General features: G+C 47.2%; 1 protein-coding gene across 1 annotated transcript in view; it reads right to left on the bottom strand.

Annotated features, from left to right (window-relative positions):
• Nucleotides 1-4,416, bottom strand: part of tafa4b (TAFA chemokine like family member 4b) — a 58,291-nt gene extending 53,875 nt beyond the window's left edge. The window contains exon 1 of the mRNA XM_072666016.1: nt 4,282-4,416. The gene's annotated coding sequence lies outside the window, so the exon portion shown is untranslated. The remainder of the gene's footprint in view (nt 1-4,281) is intronic.
• Between the last annotated feature and the right edge of the window lie 1,584 nt (nt 4,417-6,000).

The raw sequence follows: 6,000 nt of genomic DNA, 5'->3' as shown, positions 1-6,000 counted from the left end.
TAATTAATTAAGTGATAAGCTGAATCCAGCATGTTAGAACAGGGAGAGCATTTAACTGTGCAGTGTGTGTCCTTGTAGCACTGAAACCAGACAACCCTGCCCTTTGTCCTACACTCTAGTTTAACAACAGCCACATCTCAGCATCATCTGGCAGGTGACGAACAGCTTACCTGTTTCATACACTCAAGGTGCTTCTTTTGGTTCCAAAAAAGAAGTATGTTTGTAGTAGGGATGTGTGAAATAGTGTGGAAGAATGATGTATCGATGTAAAGGTTCTTTACTGATTTAGAGGTTCCTCACACTGACCATAAAGGTCCATAAAGATGTGATTTGGGTGGATTAACACCAATGGCCTGCACAGAGCCTTGACCTCAATTGATCACTTTTGGGAGGAACTGGAATGTCGAGCCAGGCCTTCTCTGCCAACATCAGTGCCTGACCTCACGAAGGCTCTTTCTTTGACTGAATGGGCACAAATGTCCACACTTCAGCATCTTGTGGAAAGCCTTCCCAGAACAGTGGATAATATATTAGCTGTTAATAGCTGTAAACTCTGTGTCAACGCCTAGGGCTCTGAAAGGGAATGTCCAGCAAGCTCATATGTGGACACTATGTGTACAAAAGTATTGGGACACCTCCTCATTCATTCAAGAGTTTATGGTGCTCTGAGTGGACCTACAGACTAAGGCACTGCCACTATGATTCGAGGATCACTGGTTTGAATCCTGGGTCATGCTGCCTGCCATCAGCAGCCAGAGCCAGAGAGAGCACAATTGGGCCTGCTCTCTACAGGTGGGTGGATGGCTCTCTCTCCCTCTCCCTATATCACCTTAATATTATGCTCGGATTTGATTGCATTCAGCCACAAATCTTTAAGTAAAGTCGGGATGTTGGATGATCACCACCCCACCTCATCCTCAACTCTCCATCTCAGATATATTGGATGAAGCACCATCAACCATCATTCCAGAGAACACAGTTCCACTGCTCCACAGCTCAACGCAGGGGGGCTTTAAACCCCTCTAGACCACGCCTGGCAGTAGGCATGGTGCCTATAGGTTTGTGTTAATCTGCTTCAGAGAGTCAGAGAGCAGTACTAATAAAGGGACTAGACAAGCTTTGTGTGCTGACAGTCGTGTCAGCAATGGTAGCAAGTAGCTAAATGCATTTATTAGAAGGGGTGTCCACAAATGTTTGGACATATAGTGTAGGTGTGATGATCAGGTGTTCACATACTTAGTAGTCTATACAACTAAACACACACACACATATGGTCATTCATACCTATCCTCAGAGGGCTCAGTATCGGATTTGGTCCCTCAACAAAAAGGACACAGGACTTTATCAATAGAGAATATTGTTAGCAATCCACTTCCAATCTCTGCAGCTGCGAGACCGCATTTTACTTCCATTTGTTCAGCCCACAGAAGCACTTACATCAGCCCACAGGATAAAGACATACGCAAGCTGCCTTTTCGGCTATAGACATGTAACCTGAATACGGAGGACATTGCTCTACTTTTCCTCCAAAGCAACACAATCCACTAAGTGGACTCCCTCGGTCAGACTGTTCCACGCGGGTCGACGCTAATACGCCCGTTTTCAGCACCGGCTGCTGGTGGGCTCTTTCCATCCGTCTGCTTTTTATTGGCACTCAGACGGTGCTCTCAGTCAAATCAGTCGGGAGGGAAGCAATGTGTTGGGAGAGTTTCCGAAGCCTGACGCTCTGCCTGTCAGTCAGGAACGTCGCGGTGAACAAGTAAAGGGGTGATTGGAGGGGAGGGAGGACGGCCTGTGTGGAATGAAGCTGCTCAGACAAGGGGGGGATTGGACTCAATTAAACAGCAGGAGACAGCGAGAGAGAGCGAGAGAGAGAGAGAGAGAGAGAGAGAGAGAATAAACAGCAATAAGCAAAAATGCACAGAAAACAGCAGGAGAGAGAGAGAGAATTTAAAGAGGTAGTTTATGTTTAGGAGGTGGAAGACAGAGAGAGACTGAGTGAAAGGGTGAGAAATCGAGAGTGAAAGTGAGTGAGAACAAGGGCAATGTAAGAGGAAGATGGTGAGGATAAGGTCAGGTTAAAAGAGAGGAATATAAAGGAGGGAAAAAGAATGAGAGAGAGAGAGAGAGAGAGAGAGAGAGAGAGAGAGAGAGAGAGAGAGAGAGGACAATGAAGAAGAAAGATCAGGAAAGAGAGGTCAGTGAAAGAGGAAGAGAGAGAGACATGTTCAGGATGAAAAAGGAAGATAGAGAGATATAAAGGAGGTAAAAAGAATGAGAGAGAGAGAGAGAGAGAGAGGAAAGAGGACAATGAAGAAGAGAAAGAGGTAGAGGGGACAGTGAAGAAGGGAGAGGGAAATAGGGGATGAAAGAGAGAGATGTAGAGAGCGAAAGAGAGAACATGGCAAAGAAAAAGAGGAGTACAAAGAAAGAGAAGAGAGAAGTGATGACATACAAACAATAGCGAGAGAGAAAGAGAGAGAGAGAGAGAGAGAGAGAGGTGAAGAAGATGATACAAGGAGGACGAGGCTGACAGTACTTTGCCCTCTGCTGATCTCCCTCTCTCTCCTCAGAACTCATCCACCCCACTGACCCAGAGCTCTCCACTCTCAACCTCTTCTCCTCTCCTTCACTCCATCTGCTCCCCCTCTCCTCTCATCCTCTCTACGTCACCCCTCTCTCTTACACACACACAATCTGTCTCTCTCTCTTTCTGCCTCTTGCAAACACTGAGCACAGTGAGACAAGGCCCAAATAAAGGGAACAACTGTGTGTGTGGTTTGGTGTGTGTAAGAAAGACAGCGAGAGAGACACAAAGGGAGACAGAGAGTGTGTGAGAGTGTGAGAAAGCGAGAGAAGTGGAGGGAAAGACTGATGAAAAGAGAGGTATAAAGGGGAGCAATGCAAAGAGAGAGCGAGAGAAAATGAGGAAAGGGGGGGGAGAGAGAGAGTGATAGAGCGAGTGAAAGAAAGACTGCTAGATCCTCCTTTATCTCACCACACGGGGGTCTTTCTAAAGGGTCTCTAGGAGGGACAGAAAAGTGTATATGGAGGCAGGAGGGAGGGGGGGAAGGATCTGATTATCCTTAGTGCTGAATGAGGAGGGGAGGGCGGGGCTTGATTAATGGGGGTGGAGCCGAATAACAATTACAACATGATATGGGCAGGATCTGATTACTGCACCATGAACACACAGCAGGGCAGAGAGAGAGCAAGAGAGAGAGAGAGAGAGAGAGAGAGAGAGAGAGAGAGAGAGAGAGAGAGAGAGAGAATAAGACAGAGTAAGAAAGGGAAAGGGAGAGAGATATTAAAGAGAGACGGAGCGAGAGAGAGAAAGAGAGAGAGAGAGAGAGAGAGAGAGAGAGAGAGAATAAGACAGAGTAAGAAAGGGAAAGGGAGAGAGATATTAAAGAGAGACGGAGCGAGAGAGAGAAAGAGAGAGAGAGAGAGAGAGAGAGAGAGAGAGAGAGAGAGAGAGAGAATAAGACAGAGTAAGAAAGGGAAAGGGAGAGAGATATTAAAGAGAGACGGAGCGAGAGAGAGAAGAGAGAGAGAGAGAGAGAGAGAGAGAGAGAGAGAGAGAGAGAGAGAGAGAGAGAGAGAGAATAAGACAGAGTAAGAAAGGGAAAGGGAGAGAGATATTAAAGAGAGACGGAGCGAGAGAGAGAGAGAAAGAGAAAGAGAGAGAGAGAGAGAACAAATAGAGAAGAGAGAGCGAGACAGAAACTAAGGAGTAAATAACTGAGGAGAACGAGTGAGTGAGACAGGAAGATAGGAAGACAGACAGTGTGTGTGTGTGTGTGTGTGTGTGTGTGAGTGAGTGAGTGAGTGAGTGAGTGAGTGAGTGAGAGAGAGACGGTGTGTGTGTGTTCCTCCTAAACTATTTTCTCTCGAGTTGATGTCTCTCTCTCTCTCTCTCTCTCTCTCTCTCTCTCTCTCTCTCTCTCTCTCTCCCTCTCTATCTCGCCCCTCCGCGCGGACCGATTACAGAATCGCGCCAGATCAGCGGATTGAGCCCCGCGCGCGCTGCGGCCGCTTTATAACGGCTCAGGCAGTCAATCAGTCAATCAGCTGCGTCCTCTAAACTCTGCGAGCCCGGCGCGCTCCCAGCACCTCTACCTGCTTCCTCCGGAGCTCCGCGCGCGCAAGCTGATCTGCACGTGCTGCCTGCCACCGCCAATGCTCAAAGTTTCCCGCCGCTGCGCTCGAGACACACACCAGCACCCAGCACGCGCAGTGTAAACATCAATAACGATCCAAATAAACAGCAAAGACTCTTACCCGTGTTTACTGCACCATCTGTCTCGTGCCGCTCACTCTCTGCTGTTATCCGGACTGACTGAGTGTGTGTGGGGGAGAGAGAGAGAGAGAGAGTGTGTGTGTGTCACTCTGCACTCATCTTCCTCCTCCTCTTCTTCCTCCTCTCCTCATCCACTCTCCCGCCGTCCGTCCGTCCGTCCGTCAGCCTCGCGCGGCTCCCCGAAACACAGGCGGCGGCGGTGGCGCGAGCCTTTCACGAATCAGGATCAGCTCCACGGTAAAATAATCCACGCACACGAAGAAACCCGCGAAACGCCCTTGGAGGAGACCTGCGCGCTCCCTGAAACGATCCCTCAATGATCGCTCACTCTGGCCGCGCGCCCCCCACCCCCTGGTTCCCGCCGTCCGGTGTGAGTGATGCGGGTCTGATTCGGTCGCCGCTCCGCCCTCGCGCTCCTCCCAAAGCCGCCGCGATCGATTTGGACGACGGAATCGCGAGCTCGCCCTCGCTCATTCCGCGCACGTGCAGCGCACCCCAACACCCCCCCCCCCCCTCCTCCTCCAACTCATCCCACCATCCCACCATCCCACCCCCCCACAACGCGCCTCCGCGCGCGCGTAATTTCTTTTTTTTTTTCTTCTTTTTTTTTTGTAGAAGTTCCCTCGCGAGCTAATGTCATTTTCGCTTCTCACGCAACGAAGCGTGATCGAGTTTATCCGTTTATTAACTCTTTGATCTTTTTGATCTTACGTTTTAACTGTAAATTGTTTAAATGATTAATGGGTTTTAACGCTTTGGTATTTCGAACGTTTTAACCGTTAAACTGTTTAAATTATTAAAGCTTTTTAACGCTTTGATGTTTCGAACGTTTTAACGGTTAAACTGTCCAAATTAAGTTTAAATTTTTGAATGGTTCTTATGGTTTCGGCCGTTCAACCGTTTTAACTGTTCTTAGCCTTTGATCATTTGAATCATTTCGAACCTTTTTAATGTTTTAAACCACTTCAATCGTTTTGAGGTTTTACTGTATTTGCTTCCCTTTAACAAGATTTTTAACCCTTTTCTGAGAGTGAAAGGCTCTGGCCTGAAGAGTCCAGAATGAATTCCATCTTATCTCATTGAGCCTTTCACTCCTTGTTGGACTCTTCATGTAACATTTCTATCATGTTAGAAAAGATGACAGCTTATCAATAACCAATCACCCTTTCAATGACTTCTGAACGGTGCTCCATCACTTATATTGATTCTGGATCGCTAAAATAGCTCGAGCTTGACACTGATTGTAGCGTTGCCCAATCACAGCCTTTTAATCCCGGCCATTCCGACTGAATCGTGTGAGAGGGTTTTTTTTTTTCATCACATTCTTCACAAGTGGAATAAAGCACTAATCCACAGCAAGGTTCGTGCGAATACAACGCCATATTACACAGAATTGACAGATCTGAGATGCTCTTACACCAAGGGATTAATGGAATTAAAGTGCAGTGTAAGGATGGGGCCTTCGACTCTGAAGTCCTTCTACATGCAGGACAAGAAAAAAGACAAATGGACATCCTATTTGAAGTCTCATTTCAAAATATTGCTTTTGCATTCAATATTTCAAATGCTATTCATTTTCACCACTGAACAGTCTTCGGTCCAGACATTTTGGCATGCCTTATAAAATATTAACAACAAACAACCTTGTGATGCTCTCCAAGACGTTTGCTGTTGGTTTCTGAAGCAGCACAGACAAAAAC

Source organism: Salminus brasiliensis, chromosome 21 (assembly GCF_030463535.1).
Source record: "Salminus brasiliensis chromosome 21, fSalBra1.hap2, whole genome shotgun sequence".
NCBI classification, from domain to species: Eukaryota; Metazoa; Chordata; class Actinopteri; order Characiformes; family Bryconidae; genus Salminus; species Salminus brasiliensis.
Note: the sequence above shows the minus strand (reverse complement) of the source record. Positions and strands in the feature narration are given on the sequence as shown.